At 39.6% G+C, this 16,259-nt stretch overlaps 1 protein-coding gene across 4 annotated transcripts in view; it reads right to left on the bottom strand.

Moving 5' to 3' along the window:
- Positions 1-16,259, bottom strand: part of Slc39a12 (solute carrier family 39 member 12) — an 84,127-nt gene that overhangs the window by 4,364 nt on the left and 63,504 nt on the right. The gene's annotated exons all lie outside the window — the stretch shown is intronic.

Below are 16,259 nucleotides of genomic sequence, written 5' to 3'. Positions count from 1 at the left end.
GACAATTAATTTTCAAGAGCATATATTTGTCCCTGTTTCGTAAATTCTTGACAAGAATTGAGATCCCACAGCTCTACCCCTGGCTTCATTGAGAAGTCTCCTTTCAGTCCAGGGCAGTTAAATTCTGTTACTGTACATTTTAAAACACATAAAATTAGAGGAAATAATGAATAGAGTATATTATCACTGAAGTATAGCTATAGAAAATAAAAGAATTTTAGCCCAAAAGGTCTTGCCCAGGAATCTGATAAGGAAATTGTTCCTTATATTTCTGCAAGAAACTCTGGAGCATTGAAGTAGTAATTAACTTACTTTCTACTACTGTGATTATCAAGTTGCCTGATAGAAATCAGTATATCACACTCAAAGAATTGTAGTTTTCTAGAAAAAAATCTTTACCTAAAAACACAGTTCTTTTGTATAGTGTGATGTTTAATTTTAACTGTCAATTTGACTAGATTTAGGATCAGCATGAAAACATACCTCCTGGGTATGTCTACGAGGGTCTTTTTGGAAAGGTCTAACTGAGAAGACCTAACCTGAATGTGCAGCAGCATCCATGGGCTGCGGTCAGGGCTGAACAGTGGGGAGAAAGCAGGCAGAAGGCCAGCCTTCCTCTCTCTGCTTCCTCACTGCAGATACCGGGACCAGCTGCCTCACTTTCCCGATACCTCGTCTTCTCCAGTATGACAAACTATACCCTTGAACTGTGAGCCCAAACAAACCCTTCCTTCTTTAAACTGCTTTTCTCAGGTACTCTGTTCAGCAACAAGATAAGTGATTAGCAGTCTTCAGTTTGGGGTTTGTTTGTTTTTGTTTTTGTTTGAGTCAAGCCACAGGTAAGAAATTCCTTAAAATGCACCCACGTAGACAGACTGACTTTTTTTGCAGATAAATTCAATGAGACTTTTATTATTTTATTGAGACACCATCATGGCAGTTAAACTAAATGGGACTCCTGAGTGATTTAGAAAGCGATATTAAGTCAATTGTATAAACTTTAGTTAGTTCCCAGAGCTGTAATCCTAATCAAACTAAAGCTTTAAAATGAATGTTCTAGGGGAAAATTAGGAGAACGAATGAAAAAGGAATGTAGGTAAACATCAACTACTGGGTACTATGTGGCAGTTGCATACAAGGAAGGACCTATCACAGAGGACAGTGTAGGAAGCACCCGTGGAAGCAGCATTCCGTCCCTCCTTCCTAAACACGGACGCAGCAGCACCTTCTCTCCCATTTCTACTTCTAATCTCAAACTAGTTTCTTGGTGACATTGAAGACCACGGATGCACATGTCAGTATGTACTTTCTGAAGAAGAAAAACCAGTAGCCAGCGCTTCTAAGGTAAAGCTGTCAAGGCCTTTTGTCATTAAAAACCTGCAATTCAAATATAGAGATTCAATACGTTAATTATTGAAGATACTTGGTCACATCAGTTAGGAGGTTTTCTCTCTTAAGAATGCATATCATTTGATATCATCAGCTTTTAGAAGTGGTTTGCCTCCCTACTCCTAAAGGTTGCTTGAGGACTCAGCCTACTTCAAGAGGGGTCCAAAAGCACTGAGGTGGGGATCTGTTTACATGTGATAGGTAGAATCTTGTTTGTTCCTCAGAAATGTCGTGAAGAAAGCATGGGAATTCATTGGGAGGTTATCCTGATTAAGCTCCGTCTCCAGGAAGGTGCATATTCTGGAGGTTGCTCAGACTCCATCGTGACTGTGAATGGTTGCCTTGGAAGGAACACATCAAAAGCAAAATGGAAACTTGGTGCAAGTCACAGTTTGCTTTGCAAATCTCCAGGGTCTTCCTTGCATGTGCAAGCTATGCCCTTTAAAGCTCATTATTAGACTTGGAGCCCTATTACCTTCACACAGATCATGGCTGCTCTCTCTCTCTCTCTGCCTGTGGCCATTCATCAAAGACTTATTCAGAGAGGATAGCTGAATACTTTCAGTGTGATAAGAAAGCCAATAAATTCTCTTTAAGAAGAGATTATAAAATCATAACACTGAGTCTGTCTCTAAGAGAAGTTCATGAAGGTGGCAGATTGGAGCCGTCTCCATGTGACATGGTTACTCAGAAGAGTGGGGATACCCAAAAGATTCTATTCTAAGGATATAAAAGATTGGAAGAGCATCAGAAATCACAAAAGACGTGATTAGCAGGTGGCCAGCATGGAGAAACAGAAGGGCACGCAGCAGCAAAGAAAAAAGCAGCAACAGGACTTGGTCAGAGGAGGCGAAATAGACGCTTCTTCCAAAAGGTAAACCAGGATGCCCACAGTGAGTAGACCGGAAGTCCTGCCCACAGGACAAGCCCACAGGCACTGTAAGCCTCATATCCAGTTGTAGATTTTAGTGAGATAGTGACTCCTTTGGTGAGACAGGTCAGTTCAGCAGTGAAGGGGTGATCTATTTTTGTAAGTCCACATGTCTTTAGAGGGCTGTGACCAAGTGCCACCTTGACAGGGAACCAATTGTTTAACACTGAATCATGGGGATGGGGTGGTGGGGGGCTTATATAACAAGAACACTCACAAGTCAACTTGACACAGGTCCTGGGTGGGATACAGCCACAATGGGAGCTGGACACTATTGAGATGAAAAGTTCAAGGGTCAGGAGAGTTGGTAGGCAATGAATGGTAAGATATGTGGTAGCCTTGGCCTTGGTGGCTAGGAGCTGAGCCTGTCAAGTGAGGATGACTGCGGAGTCCTGTTGTCCTGAGCTTGAGGTCAGTGGGTGGCCCAGTCTCTGGAGCCAACTATCTACAACAAGATGCTGCCACATGACAGAATTTTGACTTCTGCAGCCTCATCCCTCCAGCAGGATGTTTAATGCTAAGTTTCAAAGGCATGAAGCTGGGTCTCCCTGTACAGATCCCAGAGCAGTGTTTGCTTCCCATACCCCTAATGTACTCCAGAGACACCCCCAGCTAGAACATCAGCTACTCCAGTGTTTGCAAACTGGACAGCTCAGGAGCATGAGAACTTGTTCAGCCACAGACTGCAGAGAGCAGTTGGGCCAGCAGACAAGGGAAGCCTCTGAGGAAAAAGATCTCTGGCAGATAGGTGGCTCTTGACTGGTCCAGGTTCTGCAGCAGCCTACAGGGAGGAAGACAAGGGTCTCCAACTTCAGTGATTTCTCCCAGTCTGGCAGAGTCCTCTTTTAGATCAGCCTGAAACAAGATGCTCTAAAACTTGATCTGCCCTCATTCCCTTTTGCCTTCATTCCCTGTATTTTTAATAGCATTTTGGCTTTAATTTTTAAAGCTTTTACATCTTTATTTATTTAATGTTTCCCTAATTTAGTTTATACATGTTTCTTCACTGGGCATAGTTACTCTTTTTGTCTTTTGCTCTTTCCCCTTCATAATGTTCCCCCATGCTTTTCCTATTCAACTTTGCTCCCTTTTCCATCTTTTCCTGCTCCCCTCCTTTATTTCATTCACTTATTATTTTATACTCTTAGCTTGAATCATTGAAAATTATTTCATGAAATATTCTATATTACTTTTGCTATTTTCTGCTCTATAGTCAGTGATGGTGTATTAATTGGATTTAATCAATTTTATGTGCATTTCTGTGTTGCTTGGATCACCGATACTGCTTTTACAGCACTTCGTTTTCTTCTGACTCAGTTATACTGGGAACTGACTCCTCCAGAGTAAAGTGCTTAATAAAATGATCCCCAGATGGAACAGGAAGAGATGGCTGAGCCAACAGATGTGCAAGTTGCAGCACAAAAACAGGAAACACGAAAAGCAGGGCAACGTGAGGCCTTCAAAAGACCGTGATTCATCCAGTAACGAATCCAAAGATCCCGAAATGCTTGAAATGCCAAACAAAGAAATTAAATTTTATTTCTAACACTAATCACTTTAAGGAGGAAGCAAGCAAGCGGATGAATGAAATAAGGAAATCAATTGAGGGCGTAGGTAAGAAAGTGATGCAGACGCGAAAGGGCAACGTGAACGAGAAAGGAAATGAAAAAGTCAATCAAATAGAAAACACAGGGAAAGCAGCACTAATACACTGGGTCACTAAGAAGCCACAATATCAGGAACAGACGATACCACTGAAGAAAAACTATACTTAAACATCAATAAAGAAAGATGAGTGGGGGGCTGGAGTGATGGCTTATTAGCTGAGTGCTCATTGTTCTTGCAGTGGACCTGGGTTCAGAGCCCATCACCCACATTGGCATCTCACACTGCCTGTCCCTCCAGACCTAGGGAATCTGATATCTTTTTATGGTCTCAGTGGGCACCTGCACACATGTGGTACACATAAACTCATGCAGACACACACATATAAACATAAATTTAAAAATAAATATCTCTATAAAAAATAAATGAAGAAGCATGATCACAATATCAAAAAACCCTAGGGTGTGATCAAGAGACCAGGGAAGAACTGACATAAACATGAAAGGAATAGCAAATATAATCAATGGAATTGTGCAGAAAGTTTCTCAAATCTGGGGAAAGAAAAATATATACAAGCACAAGGGGCATTTAAAACCCAAAATAGACATGATCAGAGAAGAAACTCTCCAGAAGACATTATAGTCAAAATGCCAAAATTTCTAAATGATGGAACAATATTAAAAGTTGCTCCAGGAAAACACCAGCTTACTTACAAAGACAAACCATCAGAATAATATCAGACCACTCCATATAATACCTAAAAACTGAGAAAACCAGGAATCCTTCATTTCAAGCTGTGAAAGTAAATAACTGCCAAATGAGATTGGTATATCTAGCAAGTTTTTCTTTAAAATCAAAGAAATAAAGCTATTTTAAAGTTAGTATAAACTAAGGGAATTTATGATCACCAAGTCAGTATCACAAACAGTACTTAAAGGAATTGTGCAAAGAGAGAAGAAATAAAGAGAGCTTCGATGATGGCAATGTTGGGAAGAAGAAATTTCGTGTCTGATCAAAGGTGAAAGAAGAAAAAAAATCAGTCACGCCAGCTGATTGAACCAGAAATCCCTAATGCAAAGAGAAAACAGCAAAAAATTATTGAATTACCAAAGAAAATAATCAGTAAAATTATGGGAACTGGCAAACCTCTCTCAGTAGCAACCCTAAATGTTAATAATTACCATTCTACCATTAAAAGACATGCCTAGTTTAGTGAATTAAAAAACAAGATCTAATTGTTTGCTGTCAGCAGTAAGAAAATTTCACTAGCAAAGTCTTAAGCGGAGACCAAAAGTACAAGAACAGAAAATGATTTGTCAAGCACGCGAAAGCCAGATACAGTCAGAATACAGATACAGTCAGAATAGCCGTACTTCTGACAATCAGACTTTAAACCAGAATTGATTTTTCTTAAAGTGTCAGTATAGGGGCTGGAGAGATGGCTCAGCAGTTAAGAGCACTGGCTGTTCTTGCAGAAGTCCTGGGTTTCAGTCTCAGAACCCACGTGGTAGCTGGCAACCATCTGTAGCTCCAGTTCCAGGGGATCCGACGCCCTCTTCTGGCCTCCATGGGTATTGCACAGCACAGATGCACTTACATGCAGGTATAACACTCATACACATAAAAAATAAATTTAAAAAATCTTTTAAAAAGTTGTTAATAAAGGGAAGACAACACCACAAAGATACAATGATAGTAAATCTACGTGTAGCAAATGTTGGTGCACTAACATAATGGGAAAGCAGGGTCCAAACACAATCATAATAATGGGCAACTTCAATACCCTACTCTTATCATAGTAGATCATCCAGATAGAAAATCAAAACAAAACCTTCAGAGTTCAACTGCACTGTAGACCAAATGGACTTGAGAGGTAGCTACAGAACATTTCATGCAACGACTGTGAAAAATACATCCTTCTCAGGATACTGTGAGACATCTTCCAAAATAGACCACACTTAGGACATTCAAACAAGTCTTTAATAATACAACTAAATTGGAGCCAGGTGTGGTGGCACACACCTTTAATCCAAGCAGAGGCAGGAGGATCTCTGTGAGATCAAGGCCAGCCTGGTCTACATAGCAAGTTCCAGGCCCTGGGCTACAGGGAGACCCTCAATCAAAAAGAAAAAAAGAAAAAAAAAAAAGAACTGGAATAATTTCTTATATCTTAGCAAATCATAGTGTAATATAACTAGAACTCAATAGCAAGAGAAACTTTAAAATGATCTATAAATACATACCAATTAAATACTACACTCTTGAATAATCAAATTCATTTAAAAATAAAAAATAAAAAATTCCTATAACGAGAGGAAAACAAAAATGAGACTTGTCAGAACAGCAAAGACAGTTCTAAGAGGAAAGCTTATAACTATAAATACCCACATTAAAAAAAAAAAGGGGCTGGAGAGATGGCTCAGTGGTTAAGAGCACTGACTGCTCTTGCAGAGGACCCGGGTTCGATTCCCAGCACCCACATGGTGGCTACAAACCATCCTTAACTCCAGTTCCAGGGCAATCCTACACCCTCTTCTGACCTCCACAGCATTGCACAACACGGGTGCACTCACATACATGCAGGCAATACACTCATACACATAAAATTTAAAAAAATTAAAAAACCCAGAAAGCGTTAAATAAATAACTTGTGGGGAGGGCAGTAGAATGCATGTGATAGGAAACTGGGAGGGGAGTAGTGGGGATGGAAGGGTGCACTGGTTGTGGGAGACAAGGAGATGGAGGTGGGGGAGAGATCTGGAGGGGGGGTGGGAAAATCAAAACTAAGTATGTATGATCATGCCATAAGGAAACCTGTTACTTTGTGTACTAATTTAAAACTAAATGAAAATGAAAGAAAGTAGAAACAAAATTGTCTAGGCAAACAAAGGGTTAATGAATGGAAGGGAAGATGGATCACAGAGGGGAGAATAGGTGGGTATGGGGGGTATTATCAATGTAAAATATATGATTGTACAAACATGTCTTTATATAACACAGTGCCATGTACAATGAATATACACAATAAAATGTTAAAAACAATAAAACAAATGAAATTCAATAAGTAATCAGTGACACACTTCAAGGTCTTTAAATTTTTTGGTTTATTTTTATTTTATGTGTATGAGTGTTATGCCTGCATGTATGTAAGTGCATCATGTCATGCAGTGCACGCAGAGAACAGAAGAGAGTGTCAGATCCACTGGAATTACAGACAGTTGTTTTCTGCTATGTGGGTGCTGGGATTCAAACCAGGTCTTCTGCAAGAGCAGCCATCACTCCAGACCATACTTCAAAGTCTTCACTAAACAAAAGCAAGCCAAACCCCAAACCAGTAGGTGAAAAGAGACAGTAAGGATTGGGGCAGAAATTAATGAAATGGGAGGGAAGTAATAACATAAGGAATTAAAGAAAGCTGATTCTTTGAAAAGATGAACAAGATTGGTAAATTCTCAAACTAACCAAGAGAGGGGCAGAGAGAGAGAGAGAGAGCGAGAGAGAGAGAGAGAGAGAGCCCACATTAATAAAATTATAGTTGAAGAAGACAATATAACTGACACCAATGAACTATAGAGGCCATTATGGAATATGCTAAAAATCTATATCCAAAAAAGCTGGAAAATCTACAATATGTGGGTGAAGTTTTAGAAACTACTATAAGTAAAACAAGCAAGAATAAGCCACTTAAACAGATCCATAATAAGTAATGAGATTGAAGCAGTAATAATCCCCCAACAAAGATGGCCCAGGAGTAGAAATAAAGAAGGGGAAATCCGGGCTTATTTTGAGTTACTGTGCTTGATGTGTAAGTCCAAACTAGGTGGTACCATTTTAATATTTTTTATTTATAATCAGCAAAAGAAGATTTGGTCCAAGTATTTTCCACAGTATTATGCCTGTAGTGAACCTGGATGATTTTTTTTTCTCAAATGATGCTCACTCCAGTAAAAATTCATTAGAACATTTCCTGTCCTGTACAGACACATGGAAAAACAGATGGAAAAACATTAAAAAATCATTTTTTCGCTATTCATTCATCCATTTTAGAACAACACTAATGTCATTCAACTAATTTTCCCTTGAGTTTTGAAATCTCTTCGTATAATTATTTACTGATATTATATCATTTAGTAAATGAATACCAAGAGTCATGGAATACTTCCATTAAACAGGTAAATAGACTGAACATGATTCTCAGCAACAAATATCGGCCAGATTTTACAAAACATAATGCTAAAATTGGTTAAAATGGTAAATTTCATGACATATGTATATAACCACAGTAAACACACAAAGCTTTGCTTTGATTAGCTGTTTAGCTTTGTGATTGACCACTGTAAACAAAGTGGAAAGGAGTCTAGTCTAATCTCTAAGGTATCTGATTGACTCTGGGATGAGGCTTGGCTGGAAATATTCACCATCTGCAGAAATGAGGTTTTATCAGGTACAGGAGCTCAAGAGGGTTTCAGGGTTTCTCTTTCTATATCTGCATCACTGTGACCAAATTACCTGATAAAACTATGTAAGGGTGTTTTATTTGTTTGTTTATTTGTTTGTTTATTTATTTATTTATTTATTTATTTTTTGGCCAATGGTTTCAGAGGGATATCAGTCCATTATGTTGGAGAAAGCATGGCAGAGTTCACAGTGGTGATACTGTACAGTGGAGACCCCTTCATAACAGCAGGCCAGAAGAATGGCTGGAACCCAGGACTCAATACAATCATCAATGGCCCACACCTGGAGACCCACTCTTACAGGCAGGTTCCACCTCATGAAGGCTCCACAGCCTTCAAACCAGCACTACAAACTGGAGACCAAGCACTCAAAACATGAACCTGTGGGGGATATTCCAGATAAAACTCTAACAACAGTATTCTGCAGGATGGAAATTTGCTCTGGAATGTTTCTTTAAAAATAAATACTCTATCTAGCCAGGCCTGGGGGCTGGTTCCTATATTCCCAGCACTCTGGGAGGCTGAGGCAGAAAGATGGTTACAAGTTTGAGGTTTGAGGCTAACTTGGGCTACATAATGAGATACTGTCTCAAAAAAGAATCACGAAAGAAATAGTATATCAATTCTCATTTTTGACCATCTTCCAAAAGTTTATTATAATAAAAGATTGTGTCCATCCTGTGCTTATCATGTGATTTTCATTCTTTTCTGGAATTCATTTTCTTTGTTGTTCCTTTTGACATCCATGAAGAGGAAATGTTAGCATATGTTCTATTTTGGAATATTTGATTCCTAATAGTATGATTCTCACCATGTTGATTCAACAATATCCTGAAATGGGTGAATTTGTCCCCCTCATTAGCCCAAGTCCCATTTGAATTGGGACCTTCTTAAACTAGAAGTTATGTTTAAAAAATAGTATGGTAACTTTCATCTTTCTATGAAGAAAGAAGTCAAGAACCACAGATACTAAATGCTCCTGTGATTTTAAAAAAATTAGAAATTTCTCTCAAGATAAATTTAGTGACTTCAGTAGTAGAAATTATGTTTGTCAAATACTCAAATACAGGACATTAGAGGCCAAGGCAATTCATGTAATATAAGAAAAATGAAAATTTCTCTTTTGAAAACTAGGAGATATGAAATAAAAATCATCTCATTGTCACATCATCAATTACAAGAAACAAAAATGTCAGCTGCTTTTAGCTTTCACTCAAAATCCACCCCTGTACATTTACTTTTTCCTATAGCAAGTAGTTCAAATAGACAAATTCTACTTTATACTTGGGACTGAGCCTAGCACCTCATGCATGCTAGACAAGTACTCTCCCACTGTGCAATATTTCCAGTCCAAGACACAATTTTAACTATATAGCCCAACAAACACAATCACAGTAAGCCTTAGTATTTCACTAAGAAATGACCACTTATAATTAACAGCTGAGAGTCTCAAGGAATGGGGAATATAAATATGTATTAGCTTTGTATTCTTTGACAACATCTAGAGTCCATATCTAGACTAGTGTATTCATAGTTAATAGTAACACCTAGTGATGGTTTTTAATTTACTCCAAATGTAATGATTTAAGCACAACTCAATCCACCTGTTGCTATATAGTCACATCTACATTTGGCTAAAGTTTTATTTACTATAATTGAAAGGATTGTTCTTGTTTTATCTCTGTTGCTACGATAAAACACTCTAACAAAGGGCTGTTTAGGGGAGGAAACAGTTTATTTGGCTTATATGTTCAGGTCACAGTGCATCATTGAGAGAAGTCAGAGCAAGAACTCAGGCAGGAACGTGAGGCAGAAAGTTGCTTGTTGGCTTGCTTGCAGACCTGGACTTAACTAGCTTTTGGAGACAACCTGCCTGGTGGTGTTGTCCGCAGTGGACTGGGTCTTCCTACGTTAGTTAACAATCAAGACACTCCTCCACAGAACTGCCCACAGGCGAGTGTAACATAGGCAATTCCTCAAATGGGGTTCTACTATCAGACTCTAGGCCATGTCAAGTTGACAGCTAAAGCTGATCAGAACGACTACCTATATTAAAACAAACGAATAAATATCTATTGATTAAAATTATTTTTTAAAATATTTTTATTATTTTTATTTTATGTATATGAGTGTATTGCCTGCATGTATGTGAGTGCACCCGTGTCATGCAATGCCACGGAGGTCAGAAGAGGGATTCCGATTCCCCTGGAACTGGAGTTAAGGAGGGTTTGTAGCCACCATGTGGGTGCTGGGAATCGAACCTGGGTCCTCTGCAAGAGCAGTCAGTGCTCTTAACCGCTGAGCCATCTCTCCAGCCCAGCTATTGATTAAAATTATTAAAAGAGAAGAAATGGCTGCTCTGGGAGACACGCATGTGCGAGTGTGCTCAAGCATTTGTAAGAGTGATTGAAAGAGGAGTTAAGAGAAAAGTGGCTTTAGGAGCAGAAACATACGAACACTTCATTTCCTTAAATTATAGAGAGTTTGGCATTCAACAAAGTTAGGTCTGTTAATCATTATTCAGTAGAAAATGTTTAAACAGGCTTAGCTGATGCGCACAGAAAGAAGTCTTTCAAAGTTGTTGTCGGAATGATTCATACTTCTTGCCTTTGTAAAGAAACAATTTTCAATGTTAAATTATATAAATTTCACTCTCTGAAATGGTTTTAAATGCTGATTATTTCTCAGTATTTGAAATGATGCCATTTGCATCCATTGATTTCAAGGACTATGCAACGTTTGTTGAAAACAAACATATATCTAAATGTTACTTTGTGTCTTTTTCCAAAAAGAAAAAAAAAATCCCCTTTCTGTGAATGAATAATAGCTAATAAGATAACACTTATGTATTGAGAAGCTTCCAGGAAGAACAATTTACTAGTTTTCCGTTTATCGGACAACTTGGTGATGACAGACATTGGCTGAACAACATTGGATTTATCTAGATTTTGCTTAAGAAGTAAAGCTAATGAAAGATAAAGATGGAATGATGTTGGAGCTGGGGAGATGGCTCAGTGGTAAAATGTTTACCACGTAAGCGTCAGGACCTGACTTCAAGCCTCTAGCATCCATATACGAAGTTAAACCTGATGGCATACACATGTAGTTCTAGTGCTGGGGAAGCAGGGACAGGCAAATCTAACACAGGTAGATATTATATAAATAACTTATTTTGCATTGTTTAGAGAATAATGAAAGAAAAATATCTGTCTATGTCAGACATATGGAATTCTTTTTAAAAGTATTTTATTATTTTTATTTTATGTGTATGAATGTATTGCCTTCATGTGTATCAGTGCACCCATGTGGTGCAGTGCCTGCAGAGGCCAGAAGAGGGCGTTGGATTCCCTGGAACTGGAGTTATGGATGGTTGTTAGCTGCCATGTGGGTGCTGGGAATCAAACCCAGATCCTTTGCAAGAGCAGCCAGTACTCTTAACTGCTGAGCCATCTCTCCAACCATATATGGAATTCTTTTCTGATATTTTTCATCAGAGGTTGACTAACTTATGCATGTGGAAGTGGCAGATACAAAGGGCTGCTTCTATTCTCTACTGATTTGCCTGGAATTTGCATGGAGAGGGCACCTGAGTTTTATTTTGCTTTGCTTGCCTTGCATTTCTGGAATGAGTTGAGCTCCTCCATGAGTTAGTGCTCCTCCAACCTCCACTTGAGTTCTATTAATGTAGTGGACCCTGGGCAGTTGTCCAGTTTCCCCGGATTCTAGAGTCATCTCTAGTGACATCTACAGTCAGGTCCCTTGAGGTTTCCACTCACTTGTTGCTATAGAAACCAACTGCAAGATCTAAAACCTTAGGAAAATGCCTGAAGGTTTGAAACTTTGCTTCAGCTCCAAAAATAAGCCTTCCCTTGGCATAACTCATTTATTTCTTTAAAAATTAACTAATTTATGCCTTATAGAATAAATCCTATTAGTTAGAGAGTGAAGTCCTCTATCCAGACTGCTGAAGAAAGTACTTTGCGAGCCTGTCTCTTCCTCATGTCCACGTCATTTAGTAGATGACTTAGAAATGCTGAGTTTGAGAAAACCTGCATGCTTTTAATTCTGTGAATTTTATTAGAAGGGATTTTTCTGTCTCAGAATGGCATGCTTTTACCGAGCTGTCTCCATTTTCAATTCCATCTAAATATGTTAATATAAAAGGATCTATTAGTTTTTTATAGCTACTATTAACAAATGTTCACAAATTTGTTGTCTTGAAAGAATACAAATTTATTTACTTATCTTACAGTTCTATAAGTCTAAATTTGGTACAAGTTTTATCAGGCTAAAATCCCTATGCGGTCAGAGCTGTGTTCTCTTCTGAAAGCTCTAGAGAAGAATTAATTTCCTTGTCCTTTCCATCTTCTAGACGAGAGACTGCCTACACTCCTTGGCTCCTGGCCCCTTCTTCCATCTTCAAATCCAGCAATGCTGCATCTCTCTGACCTTCCTTTGGTCATCACAGCTCTTTTTCTGAACACAACTAGATCAAGGATTTCTGCTTTCAAGACCCATCCAAATACCTTAATCTCAATGATGTCTACAAGTCTCTTTTGACATATGAATCAATATATTCACAGGGTCTCCCAGATTGAGATGCATACATCCCTCATAGAATATAATAATGATTTATTCTCAAGAAATTGTTTTGGCAAACACAAGACTATGTAAAAGGCATCAGCCCCACAGATCTGATTATGATTAAGATTTGGAGCACGTGTGCTGAAAAAACAGAGGGAGGGAATCCTGAATGTGGCAGAGCTTAAGCAGGAGTAGGGAAAGATGGGTGCAGGAGGGAGGTTACGCAAAACCAAGGACATAGTTTAAAAACACTGCTTTATAAGTTAGTTTAAGAGCATTACTTTTTAAAGGCCTTTGAATGGAGGTATCATGCTTGAGTGGATAGTGCTGATCCCAGAAGCCATGGTTTCTTAAATGAAAATCTCAGTGCCAGGTATGGTACAGCTCCCTATGAACAGTTGGTCAGTAAGGCTCCCAAAGCCTCCAAAACTGCAGTTTATGGTGATTGCTATTGGCTGCCCACCAGAACTGGATGATAAGACCCTGTTTCTAAAGGCACCACATACTCTGGTTACAAAGCACAGAGAATCCTCTTTTGAACTGACTAGAAGCTTCCTCCCCTCTGATTAGCCTTCATATTGCCAAAGTTGCTATGTAGGTGGCTGAGTGAGAAAAGTCAACAACTGGTCTCCCCAGGCTGTAGACCTGCATGTCCAATGCCAACTTGCCAGGTAAGAACTGCTTTTTCGTATAATAATGGCATGACTGTTACAGGAAAAACCAACTGCTTTTTGGTTAGGTATAAGGCCTGGTCCATAGGAGGAAATTCATACTTGGTGCTGTGGACCTGCTCAAAGGCTGGGTGGTCATAGATACTAGGACTGAATCTACTGCTGTTGTTTTGCTAATTGGACATGTTGTCAAACTAACTCTTAAATATTTAGGTTTATATCCATAGACTAATGCCATCCTCAACCTTGATCAAACAATTGCAGCTAATGCAGAAAATTGTGGCTGGTCTAAGTGCTGAGAAAATGCACTGTTCAATGCTCAGCATTAAACAGGACAACCCACATCACCCTCCAAGGTTCAGGGAACTTACAGAAGAGAGGGCAGAAAGAATGTAAGAACTGAATGCAGTGGGGACACTAAATGCTGTGGTCTCGACATGCCTATGGCACTCATGAACTCACATGGAAGGGCCTTGAAAGTGGGATGGCGATTTGGTGGGAGTAAGAGGGGATGAAAGTACTAGAGGATAAAGATGGTGAATAGATGACTGTGATGAAAATAGAACGTACTACATTCATGCATGAAATTGTCAACAAGTAAATTTTTTTGATGATTTTGAGAAGTTAGGCAAGGCAAATAGATACTAAACCGTCACAGAGATTGTTGACTATCGGACACTTCTGATATAGTCCACTTCAAATACCCTACCTGAGCCTTACCACTAAGTCCCCAAAAGATGAGCAGAGGGTACGACAGCAGGAAAGGCACTCAGTGGACAGAAAAGATAGTCCTTGCTGATGTTAAAAGTAAAGCAGTGGAGGGTCTGGAGAGGCATCTGGTGGTTAAGAGCACTGGCTGCACTTGCAGAGGACCCTGGATCCATTCCCAGCACCCTCATAGTGGCTAACAACCATCTGTAATTCCAGTTCCAAGGGATCCAATGCCGTCTTCTGGCCTCTGAGGCCATTGCGTGCACACGATGCACTTACGTACATGCAGGGAAAACACATATCCACAAAATAAAAATAAATAAATAAACAAGAGTAAAGCATGCATGATTGTCAGCATGAAGAAAAGGAGACTCAAAGACATGGATTTTTACCAGAAATGGAGAAACAGCAAAAGTACCAGCCCATCAGGGAGAGAATCATCATGCCATAGCTGAAGGGCCTCATTCTTCCCTGAATTTACATGTTGGAACTCTAACACTCATTGCAAAAGTATTTGAAGATGGGGACCTTGACGCTCCTATCAGTTACTTTTCGGTAGCTATGACCAAAATATCTGACATTAACAGCTTATGGGGAGGAAATATTTACTTTAGTTCACAACTTGGAAGGGTTCACGCCATGGTCACTTGGCTCTGCATTTCTGGGCCCAGGGTGAGGCAGAAGGCCTGGAGGGGCAGCGTCTGGAGGAGGTTGTTCATCTAGTGGTGGACAGGATTCAGAGAGAGAGGAGACAGGAAGCAATGAGCAGTGATTTTGGCAAGATCACCAAAATCATCCCTCTAGTCTCCTCCTTCCTCCAGCTAGGGCTCACTTTCTATAATTCCCACCACTTCTAAAGCACCACAGTCAGCTGTGGACCAAGGCAGTATGTGATATTTGAGAAGGCGGGGCACACACCATATTCAAACTGCCTCAGGAAGTAGTTGGGTCAGGAGGGCCTCACCCTCATGATAGAATTAGCACCTTTAGAGGTGACTAGAGGCTGAAATGCTCACTCATTGACCCATCCCCACATGAAGACACAAGAAGAAAACAAGGTACCAAATCAGCCCAAGCCTCGACCTTGGACCTCTCGGTCTATAGCAGTGTGAAGAGCGTACATATCTGTTCAATCCACACAGCAGAACAAACGAACAAAGGAAAATCTTCAAATATACATGCAGCAAATGACAGCACCCCGCACACATGAAACAAAATTCAAAACAAAAAGGGGCAAACCCACAGACTGGAGCGACATTCTGACACTAAACCAGTGGGAGAAATCAGGAATGAATTTGGAAAATATAACCCACACCACCAACCATGCTGACTGAACTGGCACTCACAGAACCACATACCTAATAACTTAAATAAGTACCCATGCACCATTCAAGTACACATAGGTCATTCACCAAAATAATAGACTATACGATAAATCAAGTTTCAAAAATTTCTGTGCATTAAAATAAGATTAAAAAAAACCTTACTCAAAAGTGAACTTAATTGTTTGTATGTTCTCCCTCATATGTGGCTCCTAGCACCAAATCCTTTTAAATTCCAGGTCCTTTTAATAAGATGATGCTATACACAGTCCCTTCTGCATGAAGTAACTACCATCATCACGTCTTCAGCTGACCCTGATTGTTAAACATCATTACAATTGGGCTTGTTGATGGTTGTGCTCATTCATTAAAGGAAGGCCAAGTAGGGTCATTGGATCCTCACTGGATTATCAAGCTACTCTTCCCAGCCAACTGTGGCCCTAATCACACATGGCCTCCTGGATTTGTGGAGGGCTGAAGTATACAATCTGGAGAAGGCTAGGAAGAGAAGGCATGATCCATGCTGGGTAAAGGCTTTCCAGTGTGCATACCCTTATACATACACCTCAGCAACCCCTCAGTTATCTCA

The sequence above is a fragment of the Nannospalax galili genome, unplaced genomic scaffold (assembly GCF_000622305.1).
Source record: "Nannospalax galili isolate Female #2095 unplaced genomic scaffold, S.galili_v1.0 scaffold1569, whole genome shotgun sequence".
Taxonomy (NCBI): Eukaryota; Metazoa; Chordata; class Mammalia; order Rodentia; family Spalacidae; genus Nannospalax; species Nannospalax galili.
Note: the sequence above shows the minus strand (reverse complement) of the source record. Positions and strands in the feature narration are given on the sequence as shown.